General features: G+C 38.0%; 1 protein-coding gene across 1 annotated transcript in view; it reads left to right on the plus strand.

The window, feature by feature from the left end:
- Positions 1 to 11328: 11328 nt before the first annotated feature.
- CHST1 (carbohydrate sulfotransferase 1) overlaps positions 11329 to 25864 on the plus strand; it is a 28357-nt gene continuing 13821 nt past the window's right edge. The window contains exon 1 of the mRNA XM_081939238.1: positions 11329 to 11460. The gene's annotated coding sequence lies outside the window, so the exon portion shown is untranslated. The remainder of the gene's footprint in view (positions 11461 to 25864) is intronic.

Genomic DNA, 25864 nt, shown 5'->3' on the forward strand with positions numbered 1-25864 from the left:
TCCATGAAGTCATCAGGAGTTGTGTTTGACATAGAGATTAATTTTAGGCCTAAATATTACAGAACAAGAAACATCACTGCTGCTGTCAGAGTCAATGCTTATCTGATATGTTAACAAGAGAGATGTATATACTTGTCTGCTTCCTTAGTCAGAAGTGTATAACCAACAGCACTGTTGTTTTTATTTAATATATTACAAGACACAGATAAAATTCAAGGAAAGATATTACTTGCTGTGGGATTTTATCATGTATATCAACTTGGTATGGGATAAAAAAATCAGGAAAATCACCCCAAATGAATCCTTGCCTCTTATGATGTCAATTTTCATCACAGGTACATTAACAATCCTTTTTTTTTAAAAAAAAAAATCAATTTCTACAAAATTTGAATGAGAAAACAGCTTTGTCTATTTCTTGAGATCAGGCTTGAAAAATGATTTCCATGTCAGGATAAGATTAATGTATTAAAAAGTGGAACAGTGTACATCAGATTTCTAGTTTAATTTAAACTTTCAAGTTTGGAGGAAAAGAGTGTTCCAAGACAAGTTTTCACTCTGTAGTATGTGAATTCTATATAGTACTTGTTGAAACTATGAGCAATATTTTTCTTCTGCTGATCTTTCTTTTCTTTTTTGTTTTCAGGTACTATGTATCATAGTCCTTAAATATCCCAGCCCCCTTTGATTTGAGAAAATTATTGTGGAAGCTTCATGTCCATCATCACAAGTCTGCAAAGTTGAAGGGAAAAAAGCAGCCTGGAGAGAGAATAAAATCAGGCAGAAATCTTGGATCCTACTGAGATCCATTAACTTGATTACTAATTACTACGTAGGTCAGAGAAGAAACATGTTTTCCTTGCGCTTAAGCCTTCCCAGAACTTTAAAGATGAAATTTAAAATTACCTCTTAGGAAGAATCATTGTCTAGCTTCACTTGATACAGCAAGTAGTTAAGAAACAGTTCTTTAAAATACCAGAATATGAAGAAGGGCCAGCTGATATATGTTCAGGTTGTTGTTGTTGTTGTTGTTGTTGTTGTTGTTGTTGTTGTTCTTCTTCTTCTTCTTCTTCTTCTTCTTCTTCTTCTTCTTCTTCTTCTTCTTCTTCTTCTTCTTCTTCTTCTTCATCATCATCATCATCATCATCAATCTTTAAAATATTTGAATTTGTCGTGCCCATGATACTGTTTCTGCATCATAGAACCTTGTATGTTTGTTTATGTTATTGCTTTGAATGATTTAATTCACCTGTAAATTATACTTGATTATGTTTGAAGCAATAAAGCTACCAATCTGGAGCTACTTATTTTCAAAATGTTAGTGACCTAATCCTTACAAATTAGCAATAGCTTTGTACAACTTCATACTCACTTTTCCTTTCCCCCCAAACATGCATGCCTTGATTTCATTGGGATTAAATAGGTTGGAAAATTACAGCATGTTTTTATGTGCCATGGTTGTTAAAAAAAAATTCAATCTATTTGAAGCCAACTTCCAGAATTGTCAGTGCCTTGTACTGTGGCACTTCTAAAAGTTCAGTTTAGCTATTCTGAAAGATATACCTTGAGAAGACTTTGTTTTACAGAATCAAAAACAACTTACTGGAAAGGGATGATCACATTTGATCATGGTTTGTGTATGCTCACTTGACTGATAATAATCAGATAATAATTTTGCTGAGGGTGAAGGTTTCTTCTCCAAGCTTGTGGGTTGGTTTACAAATGTTTCATTACCAGACTAGGTAACATCTTCAGCGGAGTTTAGGGGATGTCAGTGTCAGTTTTCTTTAGGGGACACTGACATCCCCTAAACTCAGAGGTGGGTTGCTCCTGGTTTGGCTGAACCGGTAGTGGTGATTCGACCTGGGTCGCAGAACCAGCAGCGACCCAGGCTGGCCACGCCCCTGAACTGGTTCCCTGGTCTCTTCTGCCATTGCCGGCATGTTTCTGCACATATGCCCCGAGTCCCTTTTTGGGAGAGGGGCGGTCTAAAAATCTAAGAAATAAATAAATAAATGCAGAACAAATTACAGTCAACTGCGCATGTATGAGCAATGCACAGGGAGTGAAGCGAACCGGTACAGGAACCCACCTCTGCCTAAACTCCACTGAAGATGTTACCTAGCCTGCTAATGAAATGTTAGGAAACCAACCCAAAAGCTTGGAGAATGAACCTTCACCCTCAGATTATACATATTACAGATATTCACCACTGTTGCAAAGAATTTTGGTTTTGTGAATTAAAAATAAACTGAAGTGAATTAATAGGTAGTTTTCAACTTATGACGTCACTTGGAAACTGATCAAAGTTCCACTACGACCCAAAAGGTTCTTACAACCTAGTTCTAGAGTTCCAGTGTGTCACGATGTTAAAAAGTTTGCTAGACATGAACTGACTTGAGAAACTGACATTCAAGAGTTAAACTAAGAAAGCTTTATTGCGCAGGTCATAAAACAAAGTTATCTGAAAGTGATTGATTGCGCATGCTTCACACATTCCAAAACTCATTCCTTTGTTCTTTGTCCGATTGCCAGGGAGCTGGCAACCGGAGCTTTTATTATCAAAATGTAACCAATTAGTTAGTTCTGTTTTATTTACTTTTATTATTTTATTATTAAAGTTTGTTTATTAATTAGAATATACTTCTCAAAGACTTTTATTTCTTTTCTTAATATCTCAAATGATATGCTGAAGGGAATCAGCCCGGTCCATTGATCTCAGATTTCTCCAGGGTGTTTTTTCCCCTGACACAGTGGCTGTTCCCTTTTGGTCACCTACCTGCATTTTGGGCACTCAGCAACCAGTTTGCATTTATGGCTATTTGCAGTTCCTGTGGTCGCATGGCCAAGATTTATTTATTTGAAATTAATGGGCTGTCCATTGCGTTGCAGAGTGATTTATGTTATTTTTGCTGAAACGTTTACTTCTGGGTTTTGGCAGAAATGCCCAATAGTGGACAATGGGTTCAATTAATGGCCACAGATTCACTTAATAACAATGTTGATTTGCTTAATGATTACCATATAAAAGGTTGTAAAATTGGATAGGTCACACGATGACCCGCTGTACAACCAGCATGACTTACAGCCATAATGGGCAGACTTGATTATAGTTGTAAGTCAAGGACTACCTGTAGGTACTAATGATGGGCATGTTATTGTTAAGATGTATAAACTATTATTGAAAATGAATATGGAAGATTAATATGATAAATATTAAATGGTTGATTAAAGGGGCAAAACATTCTGAATTTATTTATTAAATTTATATGCTGTTTATCTTGCAGTCTAAGGAGACTCTGGGAAGCTTACAATGTAGTAATGAATACAATGTGATGCTTGTCCAATAGAAAACTATGTGGAATAAAAGGACTGAAGTTTAAATTGAATCGTAACTTGAAAGAACTTTCACAAGATGTATCATTGATATTGAATATCTGATAAATTGTCAAAGATGTTGAATATAAAGAAATGTGAAACATACATTGGACATGTGATCAGTCTGAGAGTACTTTTTATTATCTTTGGTGGACATACAAGAAAACTAAGAAATTTTGGGATCAAATGTGGATTTTAATTCATAAAATTCTCAAACTAAATGAATAACCAGAGATTTTTGGTCTAAGTTTGATGGATACACAGATTGAAAAAGCAACAACAGGAATTTTGTTCTTATACATGATAACATCAGCAAAACTCACAAATTCCTATAATGAATTGGTGAAATTAGTTGAGTTGGCAGAGATGGCGAAAATGAGCTTTTGAATACATAAATAGCATCTGAAAAAACATTCCCATTGAAAAAAAATACTATCTAAGGCACTCGGCCATCAAACTTATACTGAGAAAGTAAACATTTGAAATTTAAAAAACCCTAACACGTTGAAATATATTTCCTTAGCTCAGTGCTAACTAGACTTTTTCCTGTAACAATTGCTTGGACCAGAAATTCCTTCTGATTGAGTTTACCTGTTTTGCTTTTTCTGGAAATTCCAAGGTTTAGCTCAGATTAAGAGGACAGTTATCCCAGTCTTCATCCACTAATTTCATCAGACCAAATGTTTTTATCTCCAAAAGGAAGGAAGGATATGCTTGTAGCATACCTGCCCAAACTACGAAGGACAAGTGTATTTGTATATGTTTGAGTTTGTGGGAGGCAGTAAACGTGGAGATGAGTCTTCTCTGTTCATTCACTACAGAGCCCTGAAGTCTATTGAAGAAAATATAATAAACAGTGTTTAAAATAAATAATAAATAAGCCAGGCTGCACTCACAAATCTGATCTTTTAAATAATGCATAACAATGTTATTCTGCCCCTGCTTGTACAAGGAACAAATCAGTTTCGAAAAAGATTTCCAACTGTCCCTATCTCAAAATCAACCAAAGTGGACTTGTTTCAGCATTTGTGTAAAGTTATAGCAGAAGCAGTTTTCAAGTTCCATTTCATGAAAACAAAAATCATTTATGTGGTGGAAGGATACTGGTGCAAGGTATTTTGATAATATCCTTAACCATGGATTGGACGAATTCTGAAATTCTGCACACTGGTACATATTATTCTGGGATACTAAACCAGATTATATGTGAGCTGCTCAAAAATATGAATTCCAATTAACGAGTGATATTAGGATATTATCCAGGAACTGCATACTTTCTAAATGCAATTTAACTATATTTCTAGAATGTGTTAGAGCCTTTTGAATTTTATTTTAAACACCCATTTAACAAAAGATGTAAATGTAGCCATGTGTGCTTGCAGAAATACAAACAGGCTGTCATTGTTAATGACTACTGTTACCAAACTACAATAAGATGTAAACCGAACTTCCTAAACTCTATTGCAGCCTTCCTAAATCTAGAAATTAATTAACGATTATCGGTGTTGTAATCTGACATAATTGGTAAATTTTAATCTGGGAAAAGCTACAGTTGAACAAGGATTTTTGTCTCCAGCCTTACCTGAAGTTACTGAAACATGCATTTTTAATATTTAAATAGCTTGGGTCATTTGAGATTCACCCCCAAATATACACGTATTTATTAAAGTATGAAATACTTATAGTTATTTAATAAACATTTATTAAAAGTGTGAAATATAAAAGAAAAGAGTTTACATTAAGTGGTATTTATACAGTGAAGAAAAAGGGGGGAAACCCCCCAAATATGTTATAGTAAATCAATGAAATGCTCTGGACTTCAACATTCAGACAAACGAATACCTACCACACAACTTCCCAGACTTGACAATTTTTAATAAGAAAGACAAAAAAAATCTGGATAGTGGACATTGCAGTTTCTGGAGACAGCAGAACAGAAGAGAAAGAACTGGAGACAATCACGAAAGGCCTGCAAATAGAAACAGAGTGACTATAGCAAAAGAAAGCAAAGATAATACCAATAGCAATAGGTACCACTAGAACACCATCGGCACTGACAAAGTCACCACCAGCCAGTTGCAATTATACTTTTAACACCAACAAACAACAACCTCTGCCCATCCGAGATCATTGGAAACAACCTGATACAGGGATAAAAATGCCAATATAATATCTGGCGGACTGCAACTAACCACAATAATTTCATTAATGTTTTGGATTAAGAATTGAAAGAAAAGTTTATTGAATTTATAGATTACACCAAATTGGTGCGATAATTACTTAAATTAATTAAAGAACAAAAACAAAATTAAAAACAATATTCATAAGCAGCAAACTGGGTTAACATAATTGGATGAAATTTAACAAAGAGAAAAGGAACACTATGCATTTAGAGTTACTTGAGGTAAGATGGATGGCCTACACACTTTATAAACAAATTATAGAGAGAGAGGAAGTAAATGCACAAGAATAGGAGGTACACCTAGGTTGAAAAAAAAGAATAGAATGGACACCTAGCTTGAAACAAAAACTCTTGGAATAACAGTTAATTAGAAACATATTGTTTTCAAATCATGGGAAATAAATTCACTTTATTCTGCATTAGTCATGGTACAGATCTTACCTCAGGTATTGTAGATTTTAGCCTTTAAGAAGGACATACTAGACTTGGTTCAGATGATCCAGGTTAGAAACTAAGTCCTATGGAAGCAGTAAGAAGATACTTCCGGGGAAGACATGGCAAACTAGCTGTCCCTGAAGGACTGGGGATAACATTATAGTGGAGACTGGTGGCTGGACAGAGTATCCTGGACAGAGAAAAGACAGATTGTGAGATCGCTCATATGTACTCTGGACAGCCGCTCCTCATTAGTAGACCACAGGAACCAAGGGTTTTTGCAGCCAGCTTAGAACTGAGTGGCTGGGAGTTGAGGCATTCCAACTAAGCTCACAGTTGTAATGCACAGACATAAAGTTTGGCTGAGATTCGGTTCATAATCACATTTGCAAATTTACTTCCTTTTAAAGATTAAGAACCTTCAGAATGGCAAGTTTTGTGGCACTTACTGGATGAGTTTCCTTAAATTCTTAGCAAAAGAAGTTTTAAGTATAGGTTTAAGAACTTAGAAAAGATTTTGGGAGGAATAAATAGCTAAGGAGTGATTACAGTGTTGATTTTTTTAAAAGCCATAAAAGGATAGGAGTGCAGGTAGATTTGAAGTAAGACTTTGAAATTAATTACAAGAATTCTTCCTGTGGGAAACCGCTGTTGTTCTAATTTCTAAAAAATATTTATGATGGAACTTTGAAGGTTGGATACCAGAGGGAACCAGACGGAACTAAAGAACACAAAAGATAAGAACACATAATTTGACTTGCTAAGATAGAATTGTGCAAAATACTTCAATATTGGTTGTATTGAAATATATTTGTGAACAATGGATTTACAAATTATTTTAAAGAATATTTTCTATTATAGATTGTGTCTAAATGACGTTCTAAAAAAGGAATAACTTCTATCGGACAAGACTGAAATTGATTTAAATCTGGATATAAAATGACAGGCTATACAACTTATATGGAAGAAGATATATATACTGGATATACATATGAAACTAGTTAATATCTTAGTAATTAAAAGGTTTATACAAGTAACAGAAGAATTACTTGGATAAATTCCTATACTGGATTTACAATACAGGCTTGCTAAAGTTTAGAAGAATTTTGTGAGAAAGAATGAAGGGAAAAAAGATAAATCAAGTTATTTGAAAATATTAAAGTAATATAGGCTTGTTTATTTGATTATGGTTAAAATAGATTTGTTTTTATCTCTTGTAATCTTTAATGGACTTTTGCTGATCTGTACTCTGGCTTTAAAGTCTGCTTATAGATAAGAAATGAGATATGGAAGAAGAGATCATTTGTTGTATAGTATTTTTAGAGGTGATAAGTTATTAAAATTGTTTATGTTTGTGATGAAGGAAGGAGGCCTAAAATAATATTTTCTTATCAGTTGCTTTAAATTTTCAGCGCAACCCCGAATGGGAAATTCTACCTCAAAAAAACATAATGCAAATCAGACAGTCAATTTAGTGAACATATGAGTTAAAAAACCAAATAAGAATTACAGTTAAGGCAATTTTTATTAAGTCAATGAGAAGGTCACAAATCTCATAAGTTGTCAAGTTTTTTGGCTCTCTCCACTAAGCAAGTTGTTGCAAAAAGCAAATCTGAGGGTAAGGGTATGGTGGCAGATACTATATTCATGAAGCAGTTATAGTAAGTTAGAACTATAAGGAAGTATATATAAAGATTATAAAACACTCAGTGTCTCTTTGGATACTCAGATGGGCAGCATATGAATTAAATAATGAAATAGAAAATGAGCACGGACACACACACTAGACTATGTCTATTATTGGAGTGATTAAGTTGCGACCAGGTCTGGGTAGAAGAAGCATGCAAACAATGATTGTGTATTTCATGAGAGAGTAGAGTAAGTGGGGATATGTAGGCACTTGAGTTACTTAACAAGAAAAGCAGTGATGTGATAGAAAAGAAAATAGGGGAATGAAGACAAAATTTGCATTGCAAGAGGAAATCCACGTATACATAATATATCACTTTTTTTTCAGTTGGAATAAATAATGCTTTCTTAGAAAAGCAATTTGCATTCTAGAACCTTTGGAGCTAGAAATTTCCAAGTATCTCAGCTAGAAATAGGATGATGAAAAGATGCTGACCTGCAGTTATAACTGAGTTCTCCAAATCTCTTAGGGATCTGGTTCACTTGACGTGAGGAGGAAGGAGTATTATATTCACCATCTTGAGATACTTATAAAGTAATAAAGACTGAATATTTTTTTAAAAAAATAAATAAATATAATAAAAATAAATGGCAACCTCTTTCCTCCTCTTCCTTTGTTGTTGTGCACACTCATGCCTGCCTCTTTCTCCCCCTTCAAGCAACATATTTCAAATATATTTATTACTCAGTGGTCTAGACATTTTTTTCTGGAACAAGTGCTTTTGACTGTCTGCATACAACTGTATAAGAAGTGTACACAGATGCAATTGCAAAGAGGGGAGAACTTATTTATAAACCATGGAACCTTTCTCCTAGTCAATTTTAGTCAATATTATAGTCAAGACAACCTAGATCCTATGGCATGTGTGTCTGAAGTGGCACGTAGAGCCATGTCACCTGGCATGTGTGCCATTGTGCTCTTCTGGGTTTCTAGCATGCATGCAAGTGCAACGATCAGCTGGCCTTTTTGCATATGGCAGTGCCGGAAACTTGAAGAGCTGGTCTTCCATTTTCCAGTGTGAGCATGCACGCTGGCTAGCTGATCATTACGTGTACATGTGTGACATAACCGTAAGAGTAGCTGGAGCGCAGGAAACTGGAAGTTCATTTCCCAGCGGGTACATGCCCTCTGGCCAGCTGCTTTTCTAGGTTGTTGCCCCAACGAGCAAGTGCGTGTGCACGCTTCCTTTTCGGCATTCAGTGCCGAAAAGGTTCACCATCATGGACTTAGAATGTCTGGCATTACAAACTAAGAAGGAATGAAGGATGGAATATATAAACTTAGAACTTCAGTGGACCACATAGAAGAGGAACGTGATGTTGCCAAGCATGAGGGCATCATCTAGCCTTCACAAATAACATTGTCCTTTTTATATGAATGCAGCTAAAAACCTACCATGTTTCCCTGAAAATAAGACAGGGTCTTATTTTCTTTTGACCCCCCAAAATAAGCACTTGGCCTTATTTTTGGGGAGGTCTTATTATTTTTGAGGTGCAGGAGGCGGCGAGGGTGGTCACCTCATGGCTGTTGCTGTGCTGCAATATTTTCGGGGAGGGCTTATTTTTGGGGGAGGGCTTATTTTAAATTTTAAATTTGAACTTTAACTATTATTGTACAGTAAATTATATGTTACCTCCTCCAGCCACACCTACATCTATTTTTATATTTATATTTATGTATATTTATTGTGTTTTTAATATGACTGTACACCGCCCCGAGTCCCTTCTGGGAGAGGGTGCGGTTTAGAAATCAAATAAAAGTTAAAGTTAAAGTTATTTTAGCACATGCGCTCAAAAGTCTGTTTAGCCTTATTATTCGGGGAGGTCTTATTTTCAGGGAAATAGGGTATATACGTTTATTTGGGAGTAAATAAATAAATGGTCAGGGATTCTGACACTGGACAAGGAGTTGCTCTTCAAGGTCCCTATCATTCCACGATTCATTAGTTAAGAAGTAGCCATGAAAATGTTTGAACAGTTTTGCTTGTCTTTTACGGTGTGGGATACAGAAGAATATTTTCATCTCTAGACAGTTTTCTTTGCCTAAAATGGAATAAAACTGGTGGTGGTGGGGTTACTAAGACTAGCAGTCTTGCAGGTTTTAGGAAGATGTTGAGAAAAAAAATCTGTTTCCAACGTTGCCTGCAGAACACAGAAGGGTTCAGTTAAGGTCACAGAAAAAGGAATCTTCACATACTTGTTAAATTGTAGGAAGAAGGAAATGGGTTCTCCAATTTCGAACTAAGCAAATTCTAAAACTACAGGGCCCCAGAGATGAGAAACCGACTATTCAATAAGTATCAATTAAAATAATAAAAATCTCATACCCTTTTCTTAGATCCATCAAGAAGCATGGCTAGTATTGTATGTGTGGAGGGGGGCGGGAAGTATTTTGAGTGCGACTCAGGACTCTTGTCATAGCTCCTGGAGGCCCGTAGAAGTGTATATGCAGGAATTTCCATCTTGGAGCTGGAAAATTACAGACTTTTGAAGCATCCGCGCGGGAACAGTATCCGGCACACAAACCGGACCCCAATGTTGACTTTAAAAAAAATCTAGGAAATTGTTCAACGCTTAGGAGAGCGACCCCTGGCGGCCAATCGCAACTCTTCGCGTACAGGACAAATAACTGAGCGGGCTTGTGACAGCGACTAACCGCGAATCTTCCAGCGGCATTTAATAGCCCGTCGGCGCCTTTAAGTGGGAGAATCCTGTCAGTTTGTCCACCTGGAAATATCAAAGTTACCCCCTGGTTGGATAGCGAGCAGCGATCGCAGCATCAGTTCACGCCCGAGGACCTGGGGTCGACTCGAAGTGATCCGCTGCGCGCCTTTCTCGTGCCAAATTCCTTGTGCAAGAGAGGTGGGGAGGGGAAGCTGCAGAGGAGAGGTCCAAAGGGAGTCCCCCCTCCCTTTTTATGCAATTAAGGCAGAGCAGAAATGGGCTGTGCGCTGACCCTAGGGAAGGGGCGCGGGAGGGGCCGGCAACCGCTCCTGCTGCAGATCTGACTCCCCTAAGAGGGAGCTCCCTTCGCCTTCTGCCGCCTCAACCGCTTCTTTGCTGCCCGGCCGTTTGAGGGAGGGAGGGGGGGCTTTGGTCAAAGCAAACCAGAAGGGGCCAAAAAACAGGACATCAGACCGCCGGAGGGAAGGGAGGAGGAGGAGGGGGGATGTTGGAAAAAAAAAAAACCACACGAAGGACTTCTCTAGGTAGCCGCTTCTGCAGACAGACTCGGCTCCGCCAGAGAGGAGAAAGTGAGCTCTTCTACCCTCTTTTTGCTCTCTTCTCTCCAGCTTTTCGGGACCCAAAGTGGCAACTGCGAAGCGCGCTTCCTTCTCTTCCGCCCCTCATCTTCACCCCACCCTCCACATCCCTCCATCTCCCCCCCCCCCGCCCGCCGACGCCGCACCATCTGAGCGAGGGGGGGGGGAAGCGAGGGCAGCCGGGACCTGCGCTGCAGAGAGAAGCCGAAAGCGCGCGGCCGGGGCAGGTCGAGCGAGAAGCACCGCTCGCCCTTCTCGCTCTGGCCGCGCGTGCGCGCGCGGAGGGAAAAAAAGAGGGGGGGGGGCTGGCGGGCGCGAGAGCTCAGCCCAGCGGGGGGACAGAGAAAAAGAGAATGGTTCGCTCGCCGATGCTGCTCACTGGGACAGAGGGAGCTTGAGGGACGGACGGAAAGGAGATGCAGCCACGGTCTCCGACTGGGAATCTCTGGAGATGAGGCGGGCGCCCGCCGCCGCCGCCGCCGCCGCTGCGTCTGAGGCAGCCCCGCGTTTTTGAAGGTAGTTTGTGTGGATGGGAAAGCAAGGTGTGACGGGGCGCAGCCTAAGTCCCCCCTTTGCCTAGGACGCCTGGGGCTGGGTGGGTGGAGAAGGAAAGCACCGGATCCCCTCTTCTTGGCTACCTGGATTGTGTGTTGCTGGGGTGGATTTGAAACTGAATTGCTAGAGAAGCGAGGGGTGATTTCCACACGTGCATTCCCACACCTTGGGTCGGTGACTGGACAATAAGTAGCACCGCGGGAATGTACTTTTCCGCTGTGAAAACGCCGTTCGGGATAGCTGAAAACAGCCCCCCCCCCAGTCTTAACGGTCGTTTCTGTGGCTTCAGCTTTGCTAGTTGAGAGCACCCCCCCTCTCATCGGGCTCCCCATTACCGAAGGTGTAAAGGTGTCGTGTGTTAACCTTAAGGGATCCGTCCGATCTAACGAGCTAATATTGCAAAATCTTTGCAACTGAACACTGTACAAGGCTATTCGTCCCTGGGAAAAAAAATCTGAAACTGCTCCTTGGCGCCCGCATTCTACTAAAGAATAGAAAAGAAGAGGAGCTCTTCCCATCCTTCCTTGAACCATGCTTTCAGCATGATGGTGGGACATGCACTGAACTATAGGTAACTGTAATTATCACTCAGGGAAACGTGATGGCTTATGTGTTGTGCTGGAAGGATTCATTTACAGGTTTCAGAGTTGTAAGAAGTGGCTATAAGTACATCAGTGCTAGCGGGAAGTCATAAAAATTATTGTCTGTCATAACTCTGCTTTTGTTCACCCAGTATTGTGGACTGGCTCTGTTTCTCAGAAGAAGTTTTGGGTTGGCCTTGTAATATAGAAGAACAGAGTAGCGCAGTATTGGGTGGGGGATATTGAAATATATGGATTTCTTCTCCAGCTTGCCAAGGTGATAAAAGTTCTAGTTTTGTTTGGAGCTAGAAATGGGGTTGGCTGGAATAGAGGGTCTTGAGGATGATGCTTTCTTTCACTGAGGTTCTATAATACTATTTTTGATTTCCAGAGATGATGGAAACAACAAGTAAAGCTGTTGTTTCAGTTGAAATGGATAATAATAATTTTTTTTAAAGAACTGGTATCTCTTATATGGCATTGGATTAACCTAAACAATATTCTGCTATTTAGAGGAAAGCCTAACCCTTCCCCAGAGAGTGAGGCCATGTCACTGATTAAGATTGTGCCATCTGTAATCTCTCCCCATCTAAAAGCTGGGTTTCGTCTTGCAAAGAGAGGATTTCGAGAAGACCTGAAACTGACCAGGCTTCACGGGAATGAAAATGTTCTTATTCATTCCCTCCCCCTCTAACACAGCATGTTTTCAGACTTTGCTGGCTAGTTCTAGCTTTCAAAAAGAAAAAAAAATCTTTTGCAGGTGGGGTATTTTCCTGGAAAAGTACACTTTCTAATCTATTTCCATTCATGATAGCAGTTATCCTGTAGTAGCAAAACTAATTATTACAATGTGCAGATCAGCTGTGTATGATGGCCTTGTAAAATAATTCTGTAAAATAAGAACCAAAATGCAATATAGAAATAATGTTGATTGTTACAATGACTCCTAAAAAGATTGTTAGGGCAAAGATTGATTTTAAAAACTCTACAATTTTTTAATGGACTGTTTTTTTAATAAACTTCGGAATAATGTAAATATATCTTATTCATAGTCGAAGTAAAACAAATTCCACAGTTCTGTTTATTTTTCAAGATTTTGTTCCATCAACACAAATGCCAAGATGTCCCGAGAAGGAGGTGAAGTAAATATGACTTCTTATTGATATTTTATTTTGGATTTTAAAGGTTGCTAGATTAACAAAGCTCTTAAGTAAGAAATGAAAAGTAAAACCCAGAAGTATTGCTTTAGACGTAGCAGATAGTAAAATCACTTTAAAGGTGAAAGAGCAGAAACATTGGAAAAATACAGGCTTTTACTTGAAATCATACTAACCCAGATAGATGCCAAGTACATATTTTGGGAAGAACATTCTACAATCTGAAGAGGAGCTTTTCTTCTTGAGAACTGCTGTACCATATTCAGCAGGGACATTCAGAAAAAGTCCTCTGACAATCTCAAAATCCAGGTAGGAAGGTAGGACAAGGCACAGCCAGTTCCTCTTTCCAAACCAGGACCAAATTAAAAGACCTCCCTGAATTGAGCCCCCAAATATGATGGAGTCAGTGATAAGTACTGATGTGATAAGTTCGTTTCTCCCCATCCAGTTGGTAAATCTGCCATCACATTCTGAAATTTGGTTTTCACCTATCTAAAAAGCCCCATGTTCAGTGCGCTGCTGTAGTTTATATGTAAACGAAATCATATTTGTTAGGTAGGAAACCACATCTGACAGGTAAAAAGATTAGAAAGTGTATTCATCTTTAATACTCAGGCTGTGGAACAATCTTTTTCTCAATACTCTAGAAAGAAGATCCTTAATTCAAAGGAGTCTGTTGACAACAATTGGAAATAATTGTGGAACCTTTTGAATAAGCACTTAACGGAATGCTCTGTTGTGTTGTCAAGGGTAAATTGAGGAAAAACCAGAAGCTGTATAAGACAGACTGAGAATGAGAAAGAGACAGGTTGATGGTTAAGTTAATAGATTATTTATATTCTTAAGGCCTGTAGAACTGTGAGTAAAATTCTATCCCATGGAGCAATTGCTAGCTTTTAGTACAGTAGTGATTTCATTACTATAAATCAAAGACGGTCCCTGTGGCCCTTAGGATGTTGCTGAAATGCAGTTTCAAGCAGCCTCAAATAGCTTGGCCAATGCTGAGGGAGCTTGAGGCTATAAATGCTTGTTTCAAATGCAGTCTGCCTATTACACAAGATTTAGTCTTGGATACATTCCAAGTATTGCACATCTTGAACAAAATTTCCTATGTTAGATGTCTACTAATCCTACTAACAAAGTGACAGAATAACAGAGTTGGAAGGACCCTGGAGTTCTTTTAGTCCAAACCTTGCTCAAGCAGAAAGCCCTACACCAGGGGTGTCCAAACTTGGGAACTTTAAGACTTGTGGACTTCAACTCCGAGAATTCCCCAGCCAGCCATGCTGGCTGGGGAATTCTGGGAGTTGAAGTCCACAAGTCTTAAAGTTCCCAAGTTTGGACACCCCTGCCCTACACCATTTCAAACAAATGACTGTCCAATCTCTCCTCCAAACCCCCAGTGTTAGAGCATCCGCAACTTCTGAAGGCAAACCGTTCCACTGAATAATTATTCTAACTGTCAGAAAATTTCTCCTTAGTTCTAGATTGGTTCTCTCCTTGATTAGTTTCCCTCCATTGCTTCTTGTCCTGCCTTCAGGTGCTTTGGAGAATAGGTTTACCCCGTCTTTTTTGTGGCAACCCCTGAGATATTGGAACACTGCTATCATGTCACCCCTAGTCCTTCTCCTCATTAAACCAGACACACTAGATGTTAGAAAGAGTACAACAGTTCTCCTTCATAATAAAATGGGTTATTCTTGCAGAAGGCATTCGGGAAAGTGAGGGTTAATATATTCTTCACCTGTAATTTTCTGTTTATATACCATAACTTTTCCACACAGCCAATCTGACTTTTGTCTCTAGAACTCAGCTCAGGAAGGGGGGAAAAAGCCCAGGCAAGGAAAGATTGGGGTGAATAAAAGGGGAGAAGCTGCTGCCCTTGCATATTTGTCTGTGACTTCTATACATTTACATATGTAGGATGCACACTTACCAAAAATGATTTTTTAAAACAAATTATCTTAATTTGGGACATAATTTTCAAAGAAAGTCAGCAACTACATGAAGAGAATCATCTGTACTAGATAGATAGTAAAATGCAAAACTGAGATCTAATTTGGTAAAATATTGAAGAATATATTTCTTGCATGGCCATCTGATAAAATTTGAAATGACACTTTTCAAAGATGTACATTTTGGTTATCTTTTCACTTCTATATTTTTGTTTTTAGAACCTACATTTTAAGACAGTGAAGATGCATGTGTTTTAAAATTGAGCTAGTCCATTTGCTTCAGATTTCAAACTAAGTTCCTTTCTTTGAGTCACCATCCCTAACTTTCTCCTGCTAGAAATCCCCATGAAATATAATCATTAAATTGTCCTGAGCTTGGAACAATACCAACCATTTAGAATAGAATAACAGAATTGGAAGGGAGGTCTTGGAGGTTTTCTAGTCCAACCTCCTGCTTAGGCAGGATACTCTACACCACTTCAGACAAATGGTTATCCAGTGCCTTCTTAAAAACTTTCAGTATTGGAGCATTCACAATCTCTGGAGGCAAGTTGTTCCACTGATTAATTGTTCTAACGGTCAGGAAATTTCTCCTTAGTACTATTGATTAATTTCCATCATGAGTTCAACAAATAAAAATGCACAATTGCTTTTAGTCTTCAAAGGGTACTTAGCTGGCTCTTTCCCATATCCTATGTATCCTGAACACAATTATCTCCAGCCAATGCCAGAAGAATTGGAATCCATACATGCTGTGTTACTAGATACTGATCATAGACAATTGGAACTCTTAAAATATTGATCAGGAACGAGCACAAATTGTTTGATTTCAAGTTTAAGACAAAACTTTGAAATACATGTGCATTGTTCCATGCTGAGAATATCCACAACAATTCCTTGGTTGTGACTACCAAGGGTCAGATTGAAAAAGTGGAATTGTTTATAATCATGTGCCTATTGATGCAAGGATTAAGTCACATGAAATAGCTTGACTCATAGGCTGAAATATTTTGAAACAATTCCAATAATAGTAATAATGATATACAAACTATAGCTGATTGGACAGAATGTTAATGTGAAGTATATTGTCATCTTTGCATAAAAATTACCCCTTCTCTGATCCTACCAACTTTGAAAGTATAAAAGATCAAAAGAGAGTTTTCATAATAGATTCTGAGGATACAAGCATACTTATAGTACTTCCCTATAAGAAAGTACGAAGTAGGAATACTCAGCTGTTGGGAATATTCTCAGCATGGAACAATGCACATATATTTCAAAATTTTGTCTTGAACCAGACCCTCTATGTTCATATCTGAATGTGTGGTGTGAATAGTTATAGAAATTTAAATCATCTTTATCTCTACTGGGCAGATAGAAATGTTATTTTAAGGAGACAAGTTGGGAATAAGAAAGTTAATGAATTACCTTAAAATAGACTTTTTATAAGCTGGATTTTGACTTGAAAAATAATATGTAATGTAGTCGGCCTTTATGTTGCTTGTTCTTTGAGTGAGGGCTTAAATGATTCTGCTGAGAGTTGAACATTTTACTAAAGACGATTTAAGTGATCTGTATGATATATCAAAACATTATTAGGAGGATTGAAATCGGCTTTCCTATTTTTATGACATGTTTTATGTGAGCTTTAAATATGTATACTCTGAAAATTTAGTCACAGACTCTCTCTTTTTAGGACACACTCTATTGTACTGAAAAAGTTGCTAATTCTTGGATTTGTTTCTTAAATGCTATTCAGCTGCTCAGAAAAGTGATTTTGATATCACTGATGTAACAGTAAAAACCTTTCATGTTGGATGCAGTCTGGTAAACCCAGAGATGTTTGAGTTATCTTTAACCAAAGGATTTCTCAATAGCCTCTAGTCTTTATCCTCTTGTATGGCAACAGTGCTTCCAGCCATTCAGTATTATTCTGCCCTCCTGTTCTTATGGATATGAGAAAAATAAAGCCATGTCAGAGCTAACTCTTGCCATTATGGCTTGCTGTATTCCATGGCTGCAGGGCAGCAGCATTTCATTTTAAGAAACAAAGTGATTCAGTCAAATAGTTAAGACAGCCAGCAAAGCTATAGTTTGTTCACTTCTAGCTGAATTTGTGTTTTAGGGACCAACAGTTTCACATCTGTGGCTGCAAAAGAAGCACTTATTGAGAAGGACAGGCTTTTCTATGAAGTAATTCATAAAGAAACATAACTTTCTGTCTTGCTATACCCAGTAGCTTTACTGTTCAACACTCCTAATTTTAAGACCACTTACATCCATGCACAAAACACTATCATGCCTCCCGCAGGTTATGTGCATGCATATGAAAATCAAGTTAGTGTAGGATGAATGACATAAGATCAAATAGAACTCTCTTAAAACTACTTGACCATTCTAGCCAATGCATGCTAATATTTACAAGCATAAAAAAATCTGCAGAACTTTTTGGACTAACGTGAGAATGTATATGCAAATAATAAAGCCATGTCGGAGACCATGTTTTGCCATTATGGCTTGTTATACTCTACGTCTGTAAGGCAGCAGCATTTCAAATTAAAAGAAAATAAAGTTATTCAATCAGGCAAGTAGCAAAAGCAGTTTGTTCACTGCTAGCAGGATTTGTGTTTTGCCAACCAACAGTCTTGTGTTTGTAGGTGTCATAAAAGCATCCACTAGGAGGGGGAAAGCTTTGTGGGTGGGAAAGTAAGAGAAATTAAAGGGGGGGACTGGTTTTTTGTTAGACAGAACATTTTTTCAGTGCCTCTGTCCTTCTGGGCTAAGGCTCAAACATATCTGGAAGCCATGGAGGCATGGTTTGAAGGCAACAGCTTCTTAGCAATGAGAGAAAGATTTTTTGAGTATCAAGGTAATCTTATTTATCATCAGTTAATAGTATCTCACCAAATGCAGAGAAGTGCAGTTTCAATCAACAGTCTATATAGATATGACTTAGGTTTCCACTGGTTTCTGTTGCCATCCTGATAAGAGAAAATTGGGTAGATTTTATTAATGAATAATGTAGGAAGGCATGATTTAATCCTGGACCTTTTTGGGATTCTGCTGTTGGTATAATAATCTCATATATGGCAGCACCGGCATCTAGTACATATTTTCTGTTTAATAATTTGTCATCTGAGGCTATGCAAACCTTTAGCAGATCACAATAGAGCAGGAATTATACATTCTAGTTACATATGGGCAGGAGCTGGGAGTAAGAGATGACTGGGCTCTTAGTTCAAATTCTAGCATTAGACAACTGCTTATGGAATTGATTCAGAATTGTCAAAACAAAGCCTTTACTGAAACACTGAAGTTGATTTCTCTGATTTAATTTGCCCAGTTCACGTATGCTTAGAAAGGGGTTCTCAAACAATAAAATCATCCTATTTAGATTCATGTATCTTTGCAGAGTAATCCCCATCCTTCCCCCTCCAGCATCTACACTGCTTTGAAAAGATGCTCCTAAAGTTACCTTTGATAAAGTTTTATATGATTTCATTTTAAGCTCAACCCAACACAAATAATAAAACTAGACATGTTTAAATCTATTCAGGTATGATGGCTCATTATCTATATATTCTCTTTTATATCATGAGGAAGTTGTTTCTGTCCAGATATTGTAACATAGCTGGATTGGTCACCCCAATTTCATGACTTTTAGATAAATTGAGGCTGGGAATTCTGGCAAGTGCCATCTCAGTATCTCTTGGGAATGGCTGAAGTTCAGCTCATGTGATTTTGCTATCAGAATAAATGCTAGAACAAACATAATGAGATCTTACATCATATAAATGTGCATGAATGTGGATTGTTTGAAACCAGGTGTTGCATTATAATCTAAATGTTCTGAAACTGATTGTTATTTCATGTTAAGACCCATCAGTCACTCGGTGCTACAAATAGGCAATATTGTAGGAAACAGTTGGGAATAGTATTAATAGTAGGGGAAATGCTGGAGGTTGATAATTCTGAAAGCCAGAGCCTCATATATGAATATTATTGGGGTTGTTTTGGAAATCATTGGCTAAAAGAGTATAGTAATTGACTGGCTTCTCCAATATGTGGCAAAGCTGAATTAGATTTTTAAAAAGAGACATATTTACTTATCAGGCTTAGCTAGCTAGTAAATTTAAAATAATAGAGTATACCCTTGTGAAGGAGTAATGGGTCTCATTGAGAAACTGCTGAGATTTAATAAATTGTTCTCTGTTGGTGACTTGGTATTGGAATAAGACTTTATACAATGTAGAAGTATGCTAAAATCTTTTCCTCCATCACAAATACTCTGATTTAAATTCACAACTAAAGGATGTGACATACACTATTTCATAAGTCTGAAAACATACCCTTCTATACTCTTGTAACTGAAAATACAGTATACAGATAGATATTGTTGGTATTGTTACATTGTATCTGCGTGAAATGTACAGTTAACTTTTAAGAATGCTTACGTTTAGATATGTTGAGTGTATCAAAAAATGACTGGCAGCTTGGCTGAATGAAGCTCATCTTTCAACCTGGTAGGGAGTTGTTTGGCACTCTGCCATGTAATTCCCAAATGCTGCAGTAGCTCCGATGTCATCTGAAGGAATTTGAATTGGGACCGTGGGGAAAAAGTTGAGCCATGTGCCTTTATCTTACTCTCTGCATTATATCATACGGGATATCCATGTCAGCTTGAGGAGAGAGAGAGGGGGGGAGAGAGGGGGGACAGAAGGGGGGAGAGAGAGAGAGAGAGAGAGGGAGGGAGGGAGGGAGGAAGAGAGAGGGAAAGAGGGAGAGAGAGAGAGAGAGAGAGAGAAAGAAAGAGAGATATTTCAGCCTCATTTCTTGAGTATCCTAAATCTCTTAGAGCATTTGCTGTTGACAATCATGTTTAGAGCCGTCCCCCAAATTCTGAGTCACAGTATTGTTTCCATGGAAACAGACTTGTTCGTTATAATGCATTTTAGGGATAGTGAAAATATAGTACAGATGCTGCTAGGGATTGGACCTCTGCCAGAATCATATTGGCAAGAGAGATGCAAGATTTCATAATGCTGGGTGAGGGGCTCATCCTTCATCCTCTATCACTGTAGAAAGCAGTGTTGTATAAAAGCATGCCTGTTGGTTTTAAAGGTAATATACCCATGTTTGTATGACAGTAAGCCATGAAATTTACAGGCACATTTCCTAATCATACAACCTGTTCTTACAACATTCTTACCTGTTGCTGTTATAACTTTCTATTCTTCAGCATTGTTGCCAGAAAACCAAAAACCAAAATAAAACGTTGAGATATGCCATTGCGCATATGCAAGACTGTAATGGACAAGAAGAATAGTGAAGCTACTGACCTGGCATTATGAGTGTCAGCTTATTATCTGGGTTATTACTATATTAAATCCATCAAGCTAATCTCACGGTCATAAATGAAATCTAAACTCTGAGTACCAAAACTCAGGTCACTGAATAACAGTATTCAAATTAATAAACATAAGGGAAAATTGAAGAGAAGAGAGAGAGAGAGAGAGAGACAAAATCAAAAGCCAGGAAGTTTTTTCATAGCTAGCAGCCCGATTTAAAGAGCTGAACCCAGATAGCAATAAGTAGCATCAGAGGCAACATTGTCATAGGAGCTCTGCCATTCTTAGGCTGATTCCAGAATACTAAAACTCTCTGAGCAAAATTAACTGTGTTTAGGTTTGGTTTCCTTGAGCAAGTTGTTCCTCAATAGCCCTGCTTGGTGTAAAAATCTATTTACACAGCTGAGCAATCCTTCCACTCTCCATCTCTGATCTAGGACTTTAGGTAACAATATTCCCAAGGATTGTGTGGTGGTGGGGAGGGAGCATTTTGTTGGGTACAGACAATATGATGGGGATATTGCTGCTGGCTCAGCATAACTGCTCAGCTCTTGGGTCTCCTGTTTTCCCTTCTTCTCTGAGACAAGAGTGTTATTGAGAGTCAGCAGATGTCAAATCTTTGCTGACCTAAGCCCTAATGAGGGACCCTCTGCGGGCATCAAGAAATAAAATTGGAAGTCAATACTAAACTTCAAATGAAAATCCATGTGTTAATAATTATGCCCACATCTATTTTCTGACTCTTTCCCACTGTGTTCCATACATAGAAACTTGAAATATCTTTCCCAGTAGGGATGCAGCCAGCATGGGCAGGAAAAAAAGAAATCAATTCAGATCTTTCCAGAAAGCAAGGTTAAATCAAAAAAATAAAAATGGAAAATGATGAAGTTAATCTGAAATAGGGGTGGGGTGGATTAAACCTGCAGATTAAAATAAATAGGTAAAGCCATCAGAAGTATGTTGCTTTCGTGTGGGTTGAAATCAGGCCTTTGTGTGAAAAAGCTTGTGTTGTTTCCCTGATGTTAAGTGAATAGTTATGAAGGTTTGAGGGCAGAACACTTCACTGCCCCCCCCCCAAATTTAGCCCCTCATGCCACTCTCTCAGGAAGCTTGCTGGGATATTTTCCTTCCCTTTTCCATTCAGTTAGAGTTGACAGAGTCCAGCTTTCAAGGTAGCAGAGAATATTTTAACAGTCTTGTTTCATCTTTATCAAATGGGAAACCCTGCTGGTGTTCCCCATATTTTTTGTTTTGTTGCTTTTCCACACCTTGAAATGGTCTCTGTGGTGCACGCAAAGTGCACAATGGAAGCAAGGGAGACAAGGGTTTGGCTTTTAACTGCTTACTTTAAACTGCTTACTTTTTTCCCTCCAAGCTAACAAAAGATTCAAGAAGTGTATTTCATTTATTTATTAAATTTATACACTGCCCATCTCACTGTCCAGTGACTGGGTGGCTTATATGAAGTTCTGGGAATAACTTCACCTAATTTTGATAGTTTTCCTTCTATTAACCCTGAACAGAGATGAAAGAAATACCGCTAATAGCATTGTATTATAGGTCCTAGGAAGAGTTTTATTCTTCCACAACCAGTGTTTTGTGTGCCTTTGAGTCATTATTGACTACTGGTGTTGCCTAGACAAGTCCCTGCAGGGTTTTTTTTTGGGGGGGGCAAAGTTTTCCAGAGGGGGAGAGACTGAGTGGTGCAAGATCACCCTGTTGGCTTTGTGCCTAAAGAAGCACTAGAATTCACAATTTCCCAGTTTCTAGCTCATTGTCTTAACTATTACACTGACCCTTTCAGTTTGGCACACATGATTACTTACAAGATGAAATTTTACTTTAATGCACCAACTTTAAAACATGAAATATATTATGGTTTACAGATAATTTGGGAAGTCTGTGGTGATTATTTACACCAGGGTTACCCAAACTGTGAGATATAGCTCCCTTGGGAAGGTGCAGACAAAATCCGGGGGAGATATGAAGAACCTTTTACTTCAACATTTTATTCTTTTATTAAAATATAGTTTCATTGTATTGTTTTTACGGTTCATTGGTGCTCATTTCGGTGTTTGGATATTAAGGGGAGATGTGTTTAAGATTACATTGAAGGGAGGTGTGATGGCAAAAATGATTAAGAACCCTAATTTAGGCTAAGTGTCAGGTAAATTAGGTTCAACCTGGTATCCTTTGTATGAGCTGTAATTGCAATTTTCAGAGGACATATTGGTTAGAAATATTGGAACTGCACTCACAACACTTTGGGATGGTTAGATTGGGAAAGTTGATATATACAGTATCTATATAGAAAGATGAAGTTAATGTTTGGTTAGGCTATCTTAACCGATGGCAATCTTCTCTTGCTCTTCATATAGAAATTTAATGTTGGGCTCTGATTGCTAAGGGCAGGGACATTGTTAGTGCAGCTGCCTTGCAGAAATGTTGGCACAAAAAGACAGGAGGGCTTAACCCAGAGAATAAGGGCAAAGGAATACACTGCCATGCTCTGGAATGTGGTAATTTTTTTTGCTATATTGTCTGGAAGAATATTTTATTAGGAATAAAATATTCCTAACCTATGACCTATAAATACTGAGTCTCATAATGGTGTGGAAAGAGGGCAAAAAATTTGGCTGCAGCTGATTTTTTTTTAAAAAAATTATATTGGTTCTTAATATCCTGACTATCACTTACTTTGTGGAGCCATTTGTACAGTACCAAGTTAGCCTAAGCAAGACTAGTTGGAATTTCCTTGGCATTTCCAAACAGTTTCTTGCTCCAAGCAGTCTTCAAAATCCTTGGTGTAGCATGGGTGGAAGATAAGCCAAGCACTTTTGCTGTTTATCTGAACAATTTCAGAAGTAAAAGTGCTTGCATTTTCCTCTGAGAAGCATAGTTGATGAAGCAAATAAAAGTGATACGGAAGTGAATATACGAATAAATGGGTGGGGAGAAGTGATGTGTAAGTCTTCCCTATTTTTAGGCTGTCAAAGTGTGGGGGACTGTACAGTAGAGCCCATCTTTGCCATGACAAAAATAGAAGTGATGGAAGCTGTAGTCTAGCACCTTCACAAAGCACCAAGTGGGAGAAGGTTGTGATAGAAGAAAACTGACATGTTAAAATGTTTTGTATAGGAATTTTAAAATATAATTGTGTATATTAGCCATGAATGGTTTTGTATAACTAAGATAAAAATAGAGTCTTGGAAGTAGAGGGGGCACAGAGTTTCCCCCAACTCATTCCTCCACTCATTCCCCTCATATCATTTCCCCTAATTAAAACAGCCTGCCCTAAGGCTATTTGCTTCACACAACAAAACCTCTAGATACCATTATAAGCTGGATACTTTAGAGGAGTTCGGTGAGGCAATAGATTCAGGCTTCTTTCAATATGCTTGATCATAATCCTACCCCGCCCTGTGAGATATTATCACCCTTTCCCCAGAAAAAGGGAACAAAACAACCAAATTAGCCATATCCTTTTCTCTCTTTCTCTTGTGTTTTGCTGTGACTGAAATGTTGCAAATGTTGTCTATTTCAGTAATTAGCATGGGTCTTGATCACTAAACTGTTAAGAGACAGAAAATTACTTTCTAGAAAATTACTTACTTTTTCCTGATTTTCTGTTGAATTTGGTTCATCCATGCTAGTGAGCCGAAAAGAAAAGAAAGGAATAGAACAGTAGTTTTAATAAATTGTAATTTGAAGCATGCGAATGCCCTAATTTCCAATGAGGATACAGCACTATTTTCACTGATAGCGGAGGGGAATTTTCTGTAGGCATTAGATTTGCTGTTATATTTTTCATGGAATCCTTTGGAATCAGATAGGCAAATAGTAAGCATTAGACACAAGAGCCTTCCACAGTTTTCATTAAAAAATAGAATCAGATAAAATCTTCAAGTTTTGCCTTAAGTTTCTGACTTTATTCAAATGAAAGTTGTACAAATATGTATTGAAATAGAAGATTTCAAGAATTATAGACATCCCAGACATTAGAAAATGCAGGGCTGAGAAGCAGAAATAAGAAGTGTGAAATAAAACTGAGTTGTAAACTGACAGTGAAGCTTGTTGGTAAAAGAAGGATTTAGAAAACATATTTGACATCTGTCTCGACTTCTAGAGGACGAGGATTCATTTTTCATTGCCATTACATTCTTGCTACTCCAAAGGAAAATTCCAAATCTTTTAGATTAGAAGGCAGAAGAAATGAGTACCACAAGAGGGCAAAAGAGAGTGCTCTGTTGAAAAGCTGGAGTGCACATGAAAAACTAGATCGTCCACAAATATTTCATTTTTGGCGAGCCTTTATTGTTCTCACTTCAGTTTCCACATGGCCAAGAGTAAGGCTATTATATCTAGAATTTCCCAGCTATTCTTTTGTTTAGCATCTATATATATTAGTATTGTAAAACTGAAAGAGATTCTAGCTAGTTAAGGAGAGATTATGATAGACATAGCAGATGGCTTATACATCTTATTCAGTGGCTGCCTGTTGCAAATGAACTTTGCTTGTTCATTCTCCAAAATGGGGATGACTTATTTCCCAGTTAGATACTAGCTGATTGTGGTTGTTTTTTTTTTTTGTAATAAGGCTATGAGAACCTGCTCCTGAGAGCATCAAGGTCCACATCCTGTCAAAAACTAAGACAAAAACTTGCTTCAGTGATATATAGAGATTTTTAAAGCTGTCGCTTAGATCCTTCTTTAGAAGGGTATACCTGTTGCCTTGATTTGCAGGTTCTTTGCAGTGATGCAGACTGATCTTTAAATCTTCAAAGTGTGGATATCTGATTTACCACCTTGTCTCTCTTACTGATATGAACTGTGAAGACCTTCAGATGTGTTCCAAGACAATGTTAGTTGACAGAAGAGGACAGCTGTCTCTGCTGCTGTAGTTAGATTTGGTACTCCCCACCCCCCAAAGAGATTCACTTTGATGTTCTGCTGTAGCATTTAGGCTTTCCTACTTAGGAAGACATTTGGATTTTATAGACTGAATTTTACTATTGCTTGAAGTAATATGTCAGAGCTTTCTACATTTTAAACCTCTGGCTTTACGTATTCTTGCTGTTCAAGTTGGTTATTGTTCTGGGACTGCTGAATTTAAATACGTCACAGTAGACCACAATGAACCAAATAGCAAAGGCTAAGTATAAATTTAAATAGTTATGAATGCAGGAATCGGGGCGGACCTGTGGCTAATTGACAGATCATGTGTTTACATGCAAAAGGTTGTAGGTCCAATCCTTGGCATCTCTTAAACAATAATGATGAAAAAGACCTTTCTGCATATGAATCTGGAAATACACTACCTGTCT

The sequence above is a fragment of the Natrix helvetica genome (genome assembly GCF_964273705.1).
Source record: "Natrix helvetica genome assembly, chromosome: 1".
NCBI classification, from domain to species: Eukaryota; Metazoa; Chordata; class Lepidosauria; order Squamata; family Natricidae; genus Natrix; species Natrix helvetica.